This window comes from Amblyomma mixtum, chromosome 3 (assembly GCF_055824585.1).
Source record: "Amblyomma mixtum isolate Tamu chromosome 3, ASM5582458v1, whole genome shotgun sequence".
In the NCBI taxonomy this organism is placed as follows: Eukaryota; Metazoa; Arthropoda; class Arachnida; order Ixodida; family Ixodidae; genus Amblyomma; species Amblyomma mixtum.
Genome location: NC_143014.1, coordinates 294971077 through 294990828, shown reverse-complemented (window position 1 = coordinate 294990828; position 19752 = coordinate 294971077). Strand labels below are relative to the sequence as shown.

At 49.5% G+C, this 19752-nt stretch overlaps 1 pseudogene across 1 annotated transcript in view; it reads left to right on the top strand.

Moving 5' to 3' along the window:
* LOC149355249 (carboxy-terminal kinesin 2-like) overlaps window positions 1-19752 on the top strand; it is a 49262-nt pseudogene that overhangs the window by 11152 nt on the left and 18358 nt on the right. The window contains exons 5-11 of the transcript XR_016291482.1: window positions 127-272; window positions 2749-2846; window positions 5981-6137; window positions 7643-7810; window positions 13890-14009; window positions 15749-16008; window positions 16137-16307. The product of XR_016291482.1 is annotated as a carboxy-terminal kinesin 2-like (transcript). The remainder of the gene's footprint in view (window positions 1-126; window positions 273-2748; window positions 2847-5980; window positions 6138-7642; window positions 7811-13889; window positions 14010-15748; window positions 16009-16136; window positions 16308-19752) is intronic.

Below are 19752 nucleotides of genomic sequence, written 5' to 3'. Positions count from 1 at the left end.
ATATAGTATTCAGCGGAGCAAAATGCTCTTGTGGGTAACTATACTAGCGCAGATTCCACAACATTGTATGCCGAGTGTGAAACGCAGAGTAGGCCTCTAACCCTGCTGGCTTCGTTGTGTGACCAGTGCCGGCTCTGACGGCTGCACTGGCGCCGTCGGCAGCTGGCAAACGGAAGCACTGGGACCTCCAGGGCCGGATCCACGACCTCGAGGAGAGGATGGAGGGTCTCTCGGGCGAGAAGGAGCAGCTCAGCCTCCAGAGCACCACAAGAGTGAGCTCATCTTTGTCCTTCCTCTACTTTGCAGTTTTTGCTCCAGACAGGTGTGGAAATCAGAGGTGTGGCCGTCATGTGATTTGCGACGCTTTGATGCCAGGGCCCGTGCTCTGCCGTCAGTGAAGTGCTCCTAGGCCTCTTAGAGGGTGGACAGAGAACTTACATACATATATGTATGTATATATGTGTGCCTACAATATATATGTATTGTAAGGGAAGACTTCACGGAGACGTTTATTCTAGCCCTTTCGCCAGAGACGTCTTCCAAGCGAACAGCCTCAAGCGATGACGATGGGAATCTTCAGGTGAAAGAGAATGAAGTCGCAGCCAGAGAGGCGACGACGACGAAGGCGAATAAATTGCTTACAGTATATATACATGTATAAAGTGTGTGTGCGTGCGTGTGTGTATATATATGCGTAATGTGCACAGTCGCACCCTCGTAGCGGCATCCAACATGGCGAGGCAATGAGCCCGCGGAAGAGGCATTCGATAACCCACCAGTGCACGCGCACTGCACGTGTGGCAAGTTCTTGGCACATATCCAATGCAGCGCTGTCATGGATTCTGTGCAATGCCGCAACAAGCGACTCTGTGACCATTTGACGGCTCCGTCTGGTAAGTCCCACAGGCCTGGCCTTAAAAGCGTGTAATACGTTTGTCTTGGACACATACAGCACCAACTTCAAACCGCTGTGTGTCTCAACCTTTGTCTCCACTCTTGCCTTGTAATGCCTTGCAGGGTTTCCAAAAAACGGACCAGTGAGCCTAACTTACACAATGTTGGGGATCTGCATTAGAGGCATTATAGTCATGAGTGTGAATTCTGGCCAAATTGCTTTTAATTGTACGTATAGTCAAGCTGTGTGCCCAGTTCTTGGTAGACGTGGCTGCTGTGTGAGTGGCCCCATCTGTGCTGTGCACTACGATAGTAGACGGGTCGTGTAATCAGTGCACTTCACTCTGGGATAATGATGGAAGACATGTGGAAGGCCACCTGAAACCCTGCGGGGTGCTTGAGACCTGTGGTTGTGCAGTTACTAGGTGCATTGTGATGTGAAATCTGGCCGCATTCTTTCTGGAATCAAAGCCAATACTATGTGTTCACTGCAGGTGCCAGAAATTCTACTCGTTACCAACATAACGTTCACAACCCACAGAGTAAGACTGACCATGAGATGGAGCAGAGTCGTCACCTTGCAGCACAGTGGCGAACCCTCTTTGTAATGTGGATGTCTGCTTGAGTCTCCTGCCAGCCAGCATGCTCCTGAGTGGCTTAAGTGTCTACCCCACAGCAGCGCTCGTTCTGTTCGCATGAATTTCTAGAGACTTGTCCTTCCAGTCACTATTGTGGTCCCCCGGCTTGCTTCACAGCTCAGCTGAGTGCTTTTAGAGCGGAAGAAGCTCTACTCCCATGCAAAACCTCAAGGTCATGTCGCTCCGGTGAATGACCTTCAAGCGGTCGAGCAGGGGTGTGACTGTGCAGTCATGCCATAAGACTCGGCGCAGCTGTGGCGCACGAACCAAGCGGGGTTCGCTTGCCTTCGCAACTGCATTGAACAACGTGATTAAACGCTCACCTCGCAGATGCGCTGAACCACGTGACTCTCCATTCATCTGATAAGACAATAAAAAGCGTGAAGAGTTACTTGACGTTCACAGATAGCCATGGAGGAGTCTCACGCTGGAACCAGTGCTTCGGCTGTGCATCGTAGGCGGCTGATTGAATCTGATGACTCTTATGGTCAAGAATGTTGACAGGGCACGTTGGCGAAGGATAGAGAGAGGAAACATGCTGAGATTGAAGTAGACAGTGAGGAGAGGATCGCCTTTCACTATGTAAACTAGGCTCAGCTGGGTTGAACCCCAGGCAATTTTTTTTCTTTGCTTCTGCACTCATTCATCTGCTTTGCATTGGGGAGTTCGGTCGATGCCCTCTCGCTAAATTCCGCTCAGTGGCGTTCATGCTCTAGATCGCGGGTTCTCATACAGGCTCTGCAGGAACCCCTATTCTCTTTGGAGTGCTTTTTGGGTTCCCAGACCACTTGCATCCATGCATGTCTCTGACCCTCCAACCTTTCCTTTTCCCACTTTGTTTTGGGTCTAACTGTAGCAGACTGTTTCTCTATGTAGCAGGTGATTATTAACTCAATTTAGGAATTTTCATGCAAGCGGGAAGGGACTGAAGTGTTAACTCGCGAGTTCCTTGGCGTCTTTTGAGAGCCGTATTGCGTGAATGGTAACTGAATGGATTCCGAGAGAAGCCAGGTGTAGCAGGGGGCGGCAGAAAACTCTGTGCGCAGATGAGATTCAGAAGTTTCCAGGGGTTAGGTGGTCGCAGCTGGCACAGGGCTGGGCAGATTAGAACGATATGGGGGAGGCTTTTCTCCTGCAGTGGTGTAGTTGGGCTACTGATGATGATGAGTGTTTGAATGAAATGGCTGTGTCGTACTCCCCTCCTCCTGTTTTCCAGCTGAAGGAGCTCGAGAAGGTGGTCGCTGAGCTGAATGAGGAGCGCACCAAGAATGCCAGGCTCTCTACGACGGTCTCCGACCTCCAGTCGGCTCTGAAGTAAGTGGCACGTGTGTGCGAACCGCAATCAGAAGAAGAATCCTGCTGATCCAAACAAATTTACTGCTTCTGCTGACCACGCAGTTTTTATTGAACATTTGCAGCACTTCAGTTTGATTGTAGTTGTTGTTGATTGCCTTTGACCAGATATTTATGCACTCATTTCACAAGGTTGCTTGAGTTCAGTAGCAGTTTGGAGAGAGAACTTTGTTTCAATGCAATACAGTCACTGACAGATTTTTCAGACTTGGCGGGACCCGAAACATGGATCGAATAATCGAACAGTCGGAAAATTCATGAAATTAAAAAAAAAATACTTTTGTGCGAAAAACCAGCTTTCAAAATCGCGAAAATTGCCGCTCCCCATGTTCCGCCTACAAGCGATATTAGACTGAGTCATAGCTCTGCTTGCTTCATGTCCGCACCCTATCTCATGATACGAGGTAGTGCAACGCAGCCGCGATCATGCCGCGAATGAATGCACTCGCTGCACAAAGCAAGAACAGTCGGTTTGCATGGTGCAATGACGTTCGCAAAGACCGAGAGGTAACCCATGGATAAACCACGGGAAGACGAGAGCGCCTCTGAATGCAGTCCCCCCCCCCCCCCCCCCTGCCCCCCGTCTATTGCGTTTACTGCCCCGCACCACGGGGTGCATCGTCCAAGCCACAGTGGATGCTGCAGCTGTCCCGCTGTACTGTTTTCAATGCTATCGCACGCCCTTTGTAGGCCATCCCTCGATGGCAGTGGAGAGCATCTCATTATCACGAATGGCAACGATGGAGAACAAATAGCCAAGCCTATCCGAACTAGTCGGATTGCTCCCGGCAAGCAGACTGTGTTTAAATCCAAGATGGCGCCTTTTATGGTGGCTGCAAATGGGTTGGTAGTGACAGCGATGCCCGCTCTCATCTATATTAGGCCGAAATAACAAACTTTTAGTTGAAAAACGGTCACCACAATATCTATTTTAGTCCGAAAATTCGAACTTTTATACTCCACAAAGTCCGAAATATCAGTCGTGAAAATTCTTATGAGGTTCCTATGAGGTGTGTGACGCTTCCTCAGCCAGGTCCGAAATGTCACGCTAGTCCGAATTATTGGAGTCTGAAATATCGGTCGGCTACTGTATTAAGCGTCTCGCATTCTCCTCGGCCGCGATATTGGGGGATAAGTCACCCCTATTGAAGTCCATGTATTTGAGACTTTTGTGTAATGAGCGTGCAGCGGCAGTTGTCCTTGATAATACGAACTCCCTAGGCCGACTATCTGTTAGCTTTCACTGGGTTACAAAATTTGGCACAAAAGTGTCGTGACTATAAAGCACGAACTGACATGAGAGGAGAGTCAACAATCGCAGCGATGGACTGCAGTTGAGATAATGTGTTATGCTCCAGCGCCGTCGGCTCATCTCCGTTGCTTTCACTATTGGAATGCCATACCACATGGCACTACAACAGTTCATGCCCAAAAGCAGCGAAAAATGATTGGACATAGCAAAAACAAAACGGCACGAGCAAGGCGCGTCCATCGCCGTCACGCGGTTGCTCGCGTAATTCCGCCTCCGCCGATAGCTCTCGCGCGTTGGGACTCCAGCGACGCAAGGCAGAGTCCATTTCCTGGGGCAACAGCGGCTGCTAAAACAGAGGGAACATGCAGGAAGAAGAATGCGCCCCCGCGGCCGCCGACCGGTCTATGGCAGCGACACAACTGTGCGCGCTCTCCTCTAGCTTTGCCGCGGTGCTCCCGCCTTCCCAGTCTCCTCACCTTACTCACAGTGGCGTTGCGCGAGCTGCGGCAGAGCGGCGGCAGCAGTTGCACCATCAGACATTGAATAATTGGGTTCTCTGTGAACATTCTCCAGGTGATTTCACCTACATTTCTTATTTTGGTTTCCGTTCTGCATTGCCCTTTTGGATCTTCTCGCAAAAACTTCATGCAACGAAAACCTGGATGTAATGAAAAATCCCGGAATTTTTTCAACTTCGTTTTATCCAGGTTTCACTGTATACCAGCACAAGGTCAAGCACTGTCGCCTAGTTGCGTTCTCCATGTAGCATGCAGGAACACTGCCATAGTTGTGATAAACAGCAGAGGCTGTATTGCACAGGTTTCTATGGGAGCTTCGATGGGATTGGCTCACAAAAAGTAGCAGCCAGGAAAACTCAGCCTTAGAGAACTTAAGAACAGGGTTCTACTACAAGTCAGCTACTGGTATTGCACTGGTAGTACCTACAGGTGCTTTAGCCCCTTTTTGTTGATTTTGCTGCTACAGTACAACCTCGTTAGTTCGACCCTCATTAGTTCAGATAATTCACTGTTGCCAGAGTCCCACCAAGCTCTCACGCAAGTCTTGGCATTAGAAGCCTGTTTATTCAAATGCCCCAAGGTTGGCATCTGCTAATTCAGACAGCCTCCCAATGTGACGCCGTGGTGAAGCATGAACTGCTCGAAAAGCAGTCGTACAAATAATAGTCTTTATAGACCTGAACTGTAATATTGCATTGTTTCTCGCATCTCTCTGACATGCGCAATGGCAGGCGTGTTTATTATCGGCACGCCCCCATCGACAGGCTTACAGAACCCATCAGCCTAGTTCCATTTTTGGAGCTTTCAATTAGAACGGAAGTTGCCTTGTTACTGATCTTTTCTTTTCTTGCCTCTTGAAGGCATCTTGTTGATCTGGCATTGGTGCGTGCCTCTGTCGTTTCTGTCTGTGGGGTATCTCCGCTTCCAGCACGCTGAAACTCCACACTTGTCGCGCTGTTTGTCATTTGTGTGGAGAAGCTTCCTGTATTGCAAACTCATGTGCAAAGAAGCTCCAGTGCTACCACGTTACAGTGAAGTTGCGGGGATCATTAAACCATCATGTGTGCGTGATTTAAAGCATTCGATGCAACTGCGAAAAATCGCCGTTGTTGCATTGTTTTCCTCCTTAAAATTTCTTTGCTCAAAGCTGGGCACTGATCTTTTTCTTTCATGCGAATTGCTTTTCTATTAATTCTATAATTTCAGTTTTGGATAATTGCGACATTTTGTCCACTCTCTTCCGAATGAAGTCCGAGTGAACAAGATTTTGCTGTACTAGGCTGGCAATGGTGCTGGAGTGACTCTGGCTCTTCCACCTTTCTCAGCACAACGGAGGCCAGGCTGTCTTTCACAGAGTCGGAGCGGGACTCCCTCACCCTTCAGCTGACATCCGCCACAGAGCAGGTGGCAACACTGCAGTGGTCGCTGGCCGAAGCCACCGGGGTGTTGGCAGGGTTTCGCTGCGAGCGTGCGGCCCTCATGGTGCGTTCTCCTGTTACTTTCTTCACTGCAGCTGCTCTTGGATGTTGCAGGAGGGAATCGCCAAGGGTGGTCTCTCCTGAGGGGGGGGGGGGGGGAGGTGGGATAGAACTGTGGCAACCATTGGAACCAGTCTCCGCTGTGGAATCTGTGGGATCTGGAAACTTTTTGCAGAGAAGATACTTTGGGGCGTGCTGGAAAATGCTCAGAAGTGTTGTGCTGCTGCTTGATTGGCTCAGCTGCTAGTGTACTAGTGGTTATAATATATTAGTTGGGACAACCTGGATGAACTTTTCTTTGTCATTTCTGAACTGGCTGCTTGAAAAACCCTAGAACTTTGGTTCTGCAATAGGCATTGTGATAATTTTGCCCTTGCTGCATTTCTTAGCATCGGGAAAATGCAATGGCATGCATTTTGGCAAGTTCCCTGCAGAGGAATTTTTTTAAAGGTCACGACAAATGCTTACATGGCACATTACAGAAGTGCACAGACACTTGGTTTGTTCGAAATTAAATGGCATGTTTTGAATGTGCGTGTAAAAATATTCTCCCTTAAGGTTTATAATTGTGACTTCATTAAGATTTTTTTTTAAGACCCTCTTCCCTTGTTAAATGCAGAAATGTCTTGCAAAATGAGACTGGTTAAAATGAACTGCCCTGAGAGCTAGCGTTTTGTCAGTGTGCATTAAAACTTCTTTTCTTTCGTGAAGAGACAACAGTGTGATAGTCCATTGAAAAGATATTGGGAAGTTTGCTTTAACAAATGAGGGGGTGGGAAGCAAGGGAGATTGTAGCACGCGCCTCACCTCAGATATTTTTGACTGTGCCTTCTGGCCTAGTTTTTGTCACCAATGCATTGTTATATTTGTATTTGTAGACTAGGTGCTATGCAGGAGCTTGCGTTTTGGTTTTGCCGTCCCTGTCTGGCTGTGATGGCACGGGGCAGAGGTAGATGTAAGTGTAGCTAGGTCCGCTACCATGGTCCACTGCGTTTGTAGCGTAAAGCTACACTACGCGGGCCAGAGCAGACGTGTGGCCTTTAGTCGGAGCCGTGTTTACGACAGTTGCGCTCCTGCGCATGCATGAGGAGGGTGCGCCGCGTGTATATAATGCGCTCGGCGGAGAAAAGATGGTCGCGCTCGACGTGGAAGCTAAGGAGCGTCGAGCCGCTGCCAGACGGCGCAGAAGTCTGGAAAATTTAAATTCTTCCAATCCCGAGGTTGTCCAAGCATAACCGTCACTTTACGCTCCGTATATCTGGGCGTAGCAGAGCTAAGCCACTGCCAATTTGTACTTGACTTGTATTAGACTTTAGTTATTTGGCCTGTGTTATATTCATAGTTGCTCATTTCATCACTCGCTCATGGTTGATCATAGTGTTCAGTGATCATTGCAGCTTAACTTCACTTAGTTTTGGCTTCTGCACTTGGCTCATTTCGAAAATAACTACTTCTCTTATGGTACTGTGTCCTTGGGCTCCCACCCTTTTCCTTGCCTTTCGGGCACAGGCAGCACAGGAGTCTCTGGAGGACCAACGGGCGACACTGGCCGCCGAAAAGGGGCGTCTCGAGTTGCTTCTTGCAGACCTGCGTGCAAAGGTGGCAGAACAGCAGGAGCAGCTGAATGCCTCTGAGCAGGACCGCCGTGCCCTGCACAACAGCCTGCAGGAACTTAAGGTGAGCGGTATTTCTGTAACTTTGCCATGTTTCTTTAGATATTAGCCCTATTGATGTTATGTTTGGCAAATTTTTAGTCCAGAACTTGTGTGCTTGCGTTACCGCCTTGCTTTTGAGCCACCAATTTTCCTTTCGCTTCCTGCCAACATCTGTCAAATTTATTCGCATCACCCCTATCTCTAAGCTACTACCTCGGGAAGAATGACTGTGGCTGTACTGTCAACATCTGGGTGTGTACTGGCGCATTCTAGTGAGGTGTGTTTCATTGTTTCTGCAGTTTTGACACACTTTGCACATGTCATCTGCATAGTTAAATTTCTTTGTGCACCATGTCCAGCTCTTTGGTGGATACCCGTTGCAGTTTACTCCCCTGCTGTTGAGAGCTGAGGCTGTGTGCATACCTCTCCGCTAACAAGGGCACAATAGCACCCTCAGTTCTGACTGAGGACTGTTGTACGCATATTTGTTCTTCTTTCGTTGCAAAAAATAAGCCTTGTAAACTGTGTTCTAGCTATGCTCTAAAAAGAAAATTGTTGGAGAATGTCTCTAAGAAGGAACAGCTTGCCAGGTCAGTGATCTGGCAAACTTCATTTCACCTCAACTGCAGCTGACAACTTTTAGACGATACGTCCCTATCAGCATCCGTTCTATCAAAAAAAGCTTATTTCCTGAACTGCGCAACGGTGGAATGCAGGGCATACCTCCAAGCGCTAATTGTTGGACAGTATGAGTCTGGGAAATTGGTAGGCTTTTTGTGCTGTAACTGCCCTTGTCCACTCTTGCTACCCACCTGGGCAAAAAATCTTTCAGGCCAGCACAACCTGCAACATGTCCCACTGGTTGCAGTGGCTATTCACTTCAGTCACGTTTGTCATAGTGAGCCCCTGTTTCCCCTTTTCTTGTCTGCTCAATAACTGAGGAGGACCTTGATTCTGGCAGTGTTGATGCTACAGGCAGCATAAGAAGGTTCTTGCTCAGCTTCCACCCTCAACTGTTCAACCACGTTCCTAAGTCAAGCCAGCGCCACCTCTATACTTTCTGTGCCTGGGAGAACGAGAGGCGAACAATGGGAGCCCGCCGTCGAGGCTAGTACGGCCTTTCGCCGCCACGCGCCGCCACCGGAGTAGGATCACTGCCGCGCCGTCGCTCATAGAAACGCAGGCCTTTCGCAGCTGTTCTGTCGTTGAGTTTTTGGCTGCATTCATGTTGTTTCAAGTACAATCAAAACTTTTTTAAAAGGGAGCTCAGAAGCACTTGTCGCTAAGGGTAACCGGACCATTTTAGTCGTGTCTTTCGCTGCTACTGCTGTGCAATGCGCTCGCGCGTCGTCTGCTGCGCTGATATGACAGCGCGCGCCTGCTTAAATTCAGTGCGTGGAAAATTGTTCTGTCACCTTTAAGTTCTCTTGTCTGAAGGTCGTTATTTGAAAGCAGTGCTTGGCAGCAGCTAATACTGAAAGCTTGGGCTCTGAAAGAGCTCCGTCGCGTGCTGTTGTTTACTCATGTAAGTAGCACGTAAAGCGGTACCTGATCCCGCGTTTCCTTCGTAAAGTTTTTGAGAGTTACCATTGTCGCCACCGAAGCCAGAGTTGGCGCCAGAAAATGTGGAGTTTCGCCAACTAGTTTCATCATTTGATCTGCCACGCACTTCCTGCAAGACTGCATGGTGTCTCGAGTCGCATCGTTGACGCTCAACTTGAGCGTGTATGGTACGCGCGAAAAATGCGCCTTGCTGTCAGTGCCACCAGCTATGTAACGTGAAACGCTGCATCGTCTGCCTGCAGATAACGCTGCGCAGATATAGAGGTTCATATATTCAATATCAGTGCCTTGTGAGTCAAAACTTACTCAAACTTGAATAAAAAAGTATTTATTGTGGAGGCTAACTTCTACACGGCAGTAAAACGTACGCCATCCTCAGAGCCTCGCGTACTTTCGCGAAAGGGTTTTTTTTGTGAAATGTTTAACTACGTCATGCTTGTCACTGACATTGAATGCGTAGTTGCAGAGAAGCGGCCTCAGGAAACGAACCGATATAAGGTTCATGAGCTCGTCGATGCCATCGCTCTTGCACTTCAGCAAATTTGAAGCACAAAGGGCTGGGACAGCGTGCTCTACTAATGTAGTGATAGGCTTTTTCAAGGTCCTGCAGGGCGCGGTCAGCAAAAGCTCTTAATGTGTCGAGAAAGAAGAGAAGTTGATCTGACGGGTAGAGCAGCCCACCTCGGTCTTGGCTGCGGGTGAACTGAAGGAGTGGCTGGTTGCTAACCGGCTTCGTACACAAAGTAAGGCAGTTCTCGCAATCCATATGCTCGCCAACAACTCGTCCAATGTAACCGCCCACATAAGCGGTAGCCGAGATCTGAAGCGACGGCAGGTGCTGTGGCAAAATTGTGGTAGTAAGCCTCAGAAGCACCAATCTTGCTCCCGACAGCTTCGGCGCTGCTTGCACAGTCGACGTCAGGGGAGGCTTTGGAGCTGAAGTAGAAGTTGGTTGCGCAGAAGAAAGGACGTCAGCGGGTAGGAGTCTTGGCATCGAAGCACATTCTTTGTGGGCAATATTGGATACTGAATTAGCCGCAATGATCCCAGTCCTCAGTAGCTTTTCGAGACCTGACAATGCAGCCCGAACATGTTGTTACACCCGGATGACATTCGCAAACTACCAAACAAGGATTCAATAGGATCGCTGCTGAATTTTCGGGTGGAGACGAAAAAGAACTCATCAGCAGCATGCTGACTGAAGAGTTCTTTTTCGTCCCCACCCGAAAATTCAGCAGCGATCCTATTGCAGATATTTGACACACGCCAGAATAGGTAGTGATCAGAATTGCCTGATAGGTTTCGTCTGTGAGAAATTCACGGGTATGCCCAGATCTTTTTTTTTAGCCCTTCTGAATACATAGGGAAAGTGACTTCAAGCCATTCAAGCCGCGGATCAGCACTGTCGTCGAATTGGCGAGCATCCGGAAAATGTTGGTGTATGTGCTGCGTCGTGTTGCTGATATCGTGAAGCACGAACCACCAATAAACATTCTTCACGAACGTAATGGTTGGCCCTGCAGCTGAAAATGACACGGCAGAAGTGCGCCCAGCCTGATCCTTGAAAAAGAAACAAGAATCGTACTCCGCGCGGCTGATCAGTAGTAGCCGAGCTTCTCGTATCCTCGATGGGCGCGGGCATCGAGGCACCCGCCGCGCGCGACGTATTCTACTCACACAGCGCCTCCTTGCGGCAGCCGCGAGCGGCGGCGGAGCCAGCGCCCGACGGCCTGAGGAGAGCGTTCGCCCAGGCACAGAAAGTATAGAGGAGGCGCTGGTCAAGCTCGCGGTAATATAGGATATGCTACGTCTGCTGCTACAGATGACGGTAGTGCAAGAAACCAGGAAGCCAAAGTAATGTTCAACAGCCTAGCAATGGAACAGCAGTTCGCAATTGGTAGTGAGGTGCTGGAAGTAGTACAGGAATATGTCTACTTAGGGCAGGTAGTGACCGCTGATCCGGATCATGAGAGGGAAATAACTAGAAGAATAAGAATGGGGCGGAGCGCATATGGCAGGTTCTCTCGGATCATGAATGGAAGTTTGCCAATACCGTATTTATTCGAATCTAGGCCGATAGTTTTTTCAAAAAAACGAGATGTAGAACTCTTATGTCGGCTTAGATTCGAGGATTTCGTTTCGAGGTTTCGTATTCGTAAAATACGAATAAATGTAGCACGCAGGTGGCGCCCCCACAAAACGCCAACGAAAGACAGCACTGTAGCCGTTGCTATCCGTAGCCGTTGCTATCCGTAGCCGATACTGATCAAAGCACACATGAGCACTGGCTGCCATTTTGGCCTTGTTCTGTTCTCGTGCGGTGGCGTGAGCACATTCGCAGAAGTGAAGTTTTCGTGCGTGGTTTTTATCTCCAACACCATGGCACCAAACAGGCGGTGCCATTATAGTGCCGCCTTCAAGCGGAAAGTTATACTCGCTGCAGAGCAGTCGTCAAATCTTCAAGCCGGGCGGGACTTCGGCGGCTGATCCCGGGCTGCCGTTGCATATGTCTCCTCGCCCAAACGCCAGCCCGGGATCAGCCTGAGCGGGTTCCTGGCAATACAGTCGCCGACTGATTTTTCGGACTCCAAAAATTCGGACATGCTCGATTATTCAGACTGCTTCGTGGCACCGCCACTCTCCCCATAGACCGTAATGTATAACAACTGCCGAAAGTTCGGACATCTTGCAGCCTCTCGTTTGATTTTTCGGACACTCCTTGAGCCAACTCGACCGGCAGCACTTGCCGCACCGACGCTCACCGACGCGCGGTTCACTTTGCTCAACGCCATTTTTGTTTTGAACTGAGCCTCCTTGCTGCCCCGCGAGGTGGCGCTACCGCAAATTCCCGCTCATTATCATCGTTTCCGCGTGGTTCGGTAGCGCGCCGCATGGTGGCGCGCCACACCAGTTCCGGCCGCAGCTTAGTAAGCCATCTCAAGGCAATCCAGGAGCCGCTTTGTTTGTTTATCCGGCAGCAAGCCCGCGAGAGCGCCGTGGTAGCACGCAGCGCTGGAGATGCGATATTAGCCTAGGGCGGCTTACAGCCGGCGTTTTGTCATCGAAAGGGGTCTGTTGAACCCCGAGTAGCAGTATCAAGACGTTTCGTTGAGGCACGCGTGAGCATTGACAACGCCAGGCCGGCGGCAGCAAGCCCGCGAGAGCGCCGTGGTAGCACGCAGCGCTGGAGATGCGATATTAGCCTAGGGCGGCTTACAACCGCCGTTTTGTCATCGAAAGGGGTCTGTTGAACCCCGAGTAGCAGTATCAAGACGTTTCGTTGAAGCGCGCGTGAGCATTGACTTATGCAACGCCAGGCCGGTGGCAGCAAGCCCGCGAGCGCCGTGGTAGCACGCAGCGGTGCAGATGCAATGAGGCCCGACGGCTCTCGAAACGATGTGGGGGAGGAGGCAAGTAGAGGAGGTGGTGAAAGAAGGAACGGAGAAGAGGAGGAGGAGAGGCGGCGTTGGGCGAGGAGACATATGCAACGCCAGCCCGGGATCAGCCAGTGCATGTAAATAAACGATTTCTTTCTCTCTTTTTTCTGAATTTGTTTTTTCGGACACCTGTTTATTCGGACATTTCCGCGGTCCCCGTGAGGTCCGAATAAACGGTCGGCGACTGTAAATGTCGTTTGCGTGCTGTACCTCTTGTTCGCAGTTGTTTTTTCGGCCGGCCTACAATCGAGGTAAGTTTTTTTTTTTTTCTGTGGCCTTCAACTTTCGGGTCTCGGCTTAGAATCGTGGCCGGCCTAGATTCGAGTAAATACGGTATTCCTCAAGAGAAAAGCATACAACAGCTGTATCTTACGGGTACTCACCTATGGGGCAGAAACGTGGAGGCTTACAAAGAGTGTTCAGCTTAAGTTAAGGGCAATGCAGTGAGGTATGGAAAGAAAATGATAGGTGTAACGTTAAGAGACCGGAAACGGACTGGGTGGGTGAGGGAACAAACTTGGGTTAATGATATCCTAATAGAAATCAAGAGGAAGAAATGGGCTTCGCCAGGGCATGTAATGCAAAGGCAAGATAACCTCTGGTCCTTAAGGGTAACGGAGTGGATTCCAAGAGAAGGCAAACGTAGCAGGGGACGGCAGAAAGTTAGGTGGGCGGATGAGATTAAGAAGTTTGCGGCCACAACTGGGAAAGGACGGAGTTAACTGAAGAGACATGGGAGAGGCCTTTGCTCTGCAGTGGGCGTAGTGAGGCTGCTGATGATGATGAGCATTTTCGCGATCGAAATTTTGGACTCGAGCCAAAATCAAGTATACCTGTGAGGTGTGTCATGGTTCCTCAGTGAGGTCTGAAATATTGCGCAAGGTCAAGATTAAGATTGTGATTTCAACAGGTCAAGGAAAACGGAAGCATGGCCAGGCGTGACGCCTATGTTACTGTATATCGCTTGTTGCTTCTAGGGCTGGTGAAACTTGAATGCAATGCCTTTACGGTCTGCAGTGAAGGTGCTATGCTGTTGCTTTACTTGCTGCAAGTGAGCACGGACCGGTGTATATTCGGTATCCTCTGCACGCGATGTCGCAGGGCAATATCCGCGTGTTCTGCCGCCTGCGTCCCCTCCTGCCCTCTGAGAAAGCTCCGCAGCGGCCTTTCCTGATGCTGCCAGATGAGCGGACCGTCGAGGTGCTCCGCACAGACCCGGAGGTGAGCGGGGCCCTGTGGCCAGAGGGCTTTCGTAACCGTGCCAGTGGTGTGGTTGTGGCACACTTCCTGGATTAAAGAGTTACAGAATTTAGCTCTTGTTGTGCTACCTGTGAGCATGCAGGTCAACTGAAAACTTCATGGCGGTGCAAGTGGGTGTGGCAAGGTACCCTGGGCTGCTTGTTGCCCATGGTGGACTGCATGTTCTGTCCGCGTGTTGTACAACTCCGAAACATCAGAGAGTTAGCCATGTTGGCATTCTGTTTGCACCATCCGACAGGCTTAAGCACTGTATTGTACTTGGTAATTTGAAAGGGATTATTAGTGTTTTGTCTCCAAGGCTCGCTGAACTCTCGCTCTTTCATAAAGGTAAGCGTTGAACGCCTCATTTTGCATGCTACCAATATCCATTGTCTCAATTAAAAATTACTGAACTTGAAATACACCCCGAAATACGGGAGCTGCAGCCAACCAGAATTTTAATCTGCCTGACTCTCATGATCTACACAGTAAAAGGCTTGCAGAATTTAATGGGGATCTAGCCTGGAATTCACTGCCAGTACACATAAAGCCAGCCCTTAATTTTAAGGCAGCAGCTAAGATGTATTTTTGAGAAGTATCTGCAATACTTAGCTGATAGGTGGGTGTATCTTACAATATACTGCAACAAGCAATGAACTAATGTCTTTTTCAAGTGGTTATTTAACAAGATGTAATTTACGGTTCCGTTCACGCAGGCTCACTCAGATCCTGGAGCTTAGTATTTTGTAAATTTTGTAATTACCCGATTGTAAGAAGAGAATGTGCTACAGTGATATTTTTGTTCGTTTATTCTGTTGACATGCTCGACATGACGTGGACTATTTCTGCTGTATAATTTGTTTGCTGATCTGCTGCAGCTTGAAAGTTTTTCGTTTGGATCCGTGATTAGCCAATGTCTGTGGGTCCAATAACTGCTTTTCCATTTTGCATGACATGCTGTCATAAATGCAAAAAAAAAGGAAATGTGCTTGCACAGAAAAGCACAGTAGAGTCTCATTAAAACCCATTTCACTCATTTCAAACAAGTGCTTAGATGTGACAATGTGAGGATATTTCACAGCGCTGGAGATATGGGATGCTAGGCCGCTTAGCAGTGCTGCTCTCTGTATCACACCAACCAGCCCAAAGTGTCACGTTAGTAAGTTTTATTTACTATTATGGGAAAGAATAATGAAGACTAACTTTTATGGTGACTACAAACCACGGTGCCTTCTCACAATGGTACTCTCAGATCTGTGCAGCACTGTCAGGGAACAAAAAATTGTGGAACGCTACCTTACAGGAAAACTCACTCTCGTGAAAGATGGATTTCAAAGTCTTTTGTGCGAGGCTGTGGGGAAGGTACCTTGAGGGGATTGGAGGGCACTTTTGTGCCTAGCGGCGCATGGCACATAATTCTGGCGCTGCCTTATATGTTGGGTGCATGCCTAAATAGGTTTTCTCTTTCCTAATGGTTTTACCTCTCGATATTTCCATCAGCCCAGCCTCGTTCTACATGCACAATCTAACCTTGACTGCCCAGTGCAGCGACACCTCTGCTGCCAAGCAAAATTCTGTCTGGGCTCGACATTGTGCATTCTGTACATTGCACGCTGGTCACTGCAGATTTGTTTTTCGCATCGAGGTGTAATGTGTCGTCCATGCCTGGTCAGTCCTGCACAGTGGTGACAAGTGTGGGTGCTTCTGCCTCCTACGTGCAGGCGCAACGGGAGACCGTCCTGACTTTCAGCTTTGACCGAGTGTTCTCGGGCGTGGTCAGTCAGGCGGAGTGTACGCCGACGTCTCCCAGCTGGTGCAGAGTGCACTGGACGGCTACCACGTGTGCATCTTTGCCTACGGCCAGACGGGCGCCGGCAAGACCCACACCATGGAGGGGGACGAGGATGACGAGCGGAGGGGCATCATCCCGCGGGCCCTCCACCAGGTCTTCGAGGCATCCCAGAAGCAGCCCCAGTGGACGGTCAGTGTGCGCAGGAAGGGAGGAGGGAGCGTGGGCGCTCTTGCGCTGCTGTTCTTTAAGCCTGCCATTGACTGCACCCCTTTTTGATTCCACAGAGTGGTGATTGATGTGGCTTGCTTCCCTTGCAGTACACCATGGTGGCCAGCTTTGTGGAGGTGTACAACGAGACCCTGCGCGACCTCCTGGTGCCTCCGTCCCAAGCAGACAAGGCCCCGCCGCTGCAGCTCAAGATGAGCAGCAAGGACGGGCCCGTCACGGTGGCCAGCCTGACTGAGGTGCCAGTCCAGTCAGCCCAACAGGTATGTCAATCAGTACCTTAACAGCGTGTAAGGAAAACTTCATTGACTGCTCCAGTGGCGGTGATGTTTCACACTGCATCTCACCATTTGCATGTGCATACTCATCGTATAGTGTAGTACTCTACAATGTTTGTGGGGCTTTTGCTCGCTTTTACCGGACAATTCGTTTTCCCCGACCCCCATCGTCCGTGAAAACGGACTCTACCCACCTTGTGCAGTGCATGTTAGGTTGTAGGGGGCATACATCGCAGCATGCTAGAACAGAATTAATTCGTGGCATGACCCATGGCCATGTCCCTTGTAATGGTGTCATCGGTAATGTTGGGTGAGCTGCACAGAAGCACGACTGGCAGGCATCTTGTCTGCCCATAAATCCCTGCAGCTATCCAAGGCTCGCATGCAGCTTTTTGTTTGATATGTCCAGTGCGCAGGCCAGCTGGGTAGCCTCCATGTGTGCCATCTCTGTAGCCCATTGTGCTCACGGGGTGCGGGCTGGGCAGTTTTATTTTCTTCGTGCCCATTCTACCCTTCGTGCCGCCTCTGTAGGAACAGCGCAGCTGCGACTCCTTTCCTCTCGATAAACTTGGCTAGCATTGTCTTGAGCTTGGGGTGCACACCGGGCTTCAGGCTGTGTAACAATCTCCTCTCACATGTTTGATGTTCTCAGACTTCTTCCACCAGTTGCGAATGCAGGGCTCATCCACGTCATATTTTCTTGCGGCTGCTCTGTTGCTGATTTTCGAGCAGGGAATATGATCTTCAGTTTCTCATTCGCTTCAGTGGCTGCCGCTGTGACACACTCATGATGCCTAAACAAGGCTGGCCAACACTGTAAAATGGCATGTACCCAAAATGGCACCCGACTTTGAAGGTGCAACAGCGTTCTTGCACAGTGTTGCTCTAAGCATAGCCAGCATGGTTGGAGTTTTCAAATAAACACAAGCTTGTGAATTTGGCCATGCTTTTCATTGGCCCCTGATCGGCTTGACACGTGTCGATGTGTCAGTGGGGGCAAACTATGTACAGGAGGCCGCGCTTTGCCACAAAGCCATTTGTTCCTCGAAAAAAAAAAAATTCTTTAACCTGCACCCCTGCCCCCTTTCTAAACTCATTTTTTTTTTCTTAAAATTTCTGTGCAGATGTTTTGCGAGAAAACACGGTATCTCGGGTCTTGCCAGGTCAGAGAAATTGGTCGGGGACTTCACTGCATGCTTATCACATCGTTTAACTTGCTCTTTCCTCATAAAACAGTCTGCCAGCAGACTTAAAAAAAAACTGCTGCATGCACAAGCCAGAAAATGAGGTGCAACATGACATGTCATAACGTCAGCTCATGCTATGATGCAGTTGACTGAATGTTCTGGGAAAGAAAATTGACTGGGTGCCAGTGAACCTGTTTTCTAATGCTATGGTAAGAGATGTTGTGCATGGAAACTCAGCTTTCAAAGGGATAGTGGGACAGGCGAAGCTTTCCCATTGTTTTTTTCCAGTCTGTGAACCATGTTACCTAAGCCACTGGGGACAAGAGAGGGAAAAGGGTGACTGAAGTGAAATCCTGGGAACCCGCTTTGTGCAGTTGCATCTCGCAGCAGATGGGTTGTGCTGTAAATCTCGTGGCATTGTATTGTTTTCATGCCTTCGGCTGACAATAGCTCCAGTGTGGCTGCTGTGCGGTGAAAGGTACACAAGCGTTGAGGGGGGGCTACATTGCCTAGGGGACACTGCGCTCTGGAAAGAAGGGACTATGGCAGGCATGGACCCACCCCTGTTGGTGTCCAAGCTGTTGCCTATCACGAGATGCCTCGTCACATTTTGTCGGTTTTCTCTGTTTTATATAGTACCAGCTTTGCTTGCAAAACTTCCCAATGGGCATTTAAACTCCCATGGATGTCCTGCGGATGCTCAGGATGTCTGCAGGACGTCCAAGGGAGGTTCATTGTGCACTGGGTCTCTGAGTAGCTCAGTTTTCTGCACCCACATTCCGTAACCTCTCTGGTCATTTAATTAATCCGCAAAAGTTGGTAACAAGGGAGTAATTACTCATTGGCATCCACCCAAGCGCAGCCATACGGCTACAAAGGAAAGCTATACAGCTTTCTCAGAAACTTCGTAGTTAAAGAAAAATTCGTCCTGGTCCGGGGTTCGAACCCGGAACCACCGCCACACCGGAGCAGTCGCTCTACCAATTGAGCTAACCGGGACGGCAAGCTTATGGTAGGGCGAGAGCGAATTGATCAGTAACTCGAAGTGGGAAGAGTGTTGGTCAAATGTTTAGGGGAATCCCCCAAGGTGGAGTAGATTTCTAATAAGGGAGTAATTACTCATTGGCATCCACCCAAGCGCAGCCATACGGCTACAAAGGAAAGCTATACAGCTTTCTCAGAAACTTCGTAGTTAAAGAAAAATTCGTCCTGGTCCGGGGTTCGAACCCGGAACCACCGCCACACCGGAGCAGTCGCTCTACCAATTGAGCTAACCGGGACGGCAAGCTTATGGTAGGGCGAGAGCGAATTGATCAGTAACTCGAAGTGGGAAGAGTGTTGGTCAAATGTTTAGGGGAATCCCCCAAGGTGGAGTAGATTTCTAATAAGAGAATAATTACTCATTGGCATCCACCCAAGCGCAGCCATACGGCTACAAAGGAAAGCTATACAGCTTTCTCAGAAACTTCGTAGTTAAAGAAAAATTCGTCCTGGTCCGGGGTTCGAACCCGGAACCACCGCCACACCGGAGCAGTCGCTCTACCAATTGAGCTAACCGGGACGGCAAGCTTATGGTAGGGCGAGAGCGAATTGATCAGTAACTCGAAGTGGGAAGAGTGTTGGTCAAATGTTTAGGGGAATCCCCCAAGGTGGAGTAGATTTCTAATAAGGGAGTAATTACTCATTGGCATCCACCCAAGCGCAGCCATACGGCTACAAAGGAAAGCTATACAGCTTTCTCAGAAACTTCGTAGTTAAAGAAAAATTCGTCCTGGTCCGGGGTTCGAACCCGGAACCACCGCCACACCGGAGCAGTCGCTCTACCAATTGAGCTAACCGGGACGGCAAGCTTATGGTAGGGCGAGAGCGAATTGATCAGTAACTCGAAGTGGGAAGAGTGTTGGTCAAATGTTTAGGGGAATCCCCCAAGGTGGAGTAGATTTCTAATAAGGGAGTAATTACTCATTGGCATCCACCCAAGCGCAGCCATACGGCTACAAAGGAAAGCTATACAGCTTTCTCAGAAACTTCGTAGTTAAAGAAAAATTCGTCCTGGTCCGGGGTTCGAACCCGGAACCACCGCCACACCGGAGCAGTCGCTCTACCAATTGAGCTAACCGGGACGGCAAGCTTATGGTAGGGCGAGAGCGAATTGATCAGTAACTCGAAGTGGGAAGAGTGTTGGTCAAATGTTTAGGGGAATCCCCCAAGGTGGAGTAGATTTCTAATAAGGGAGTAATTAC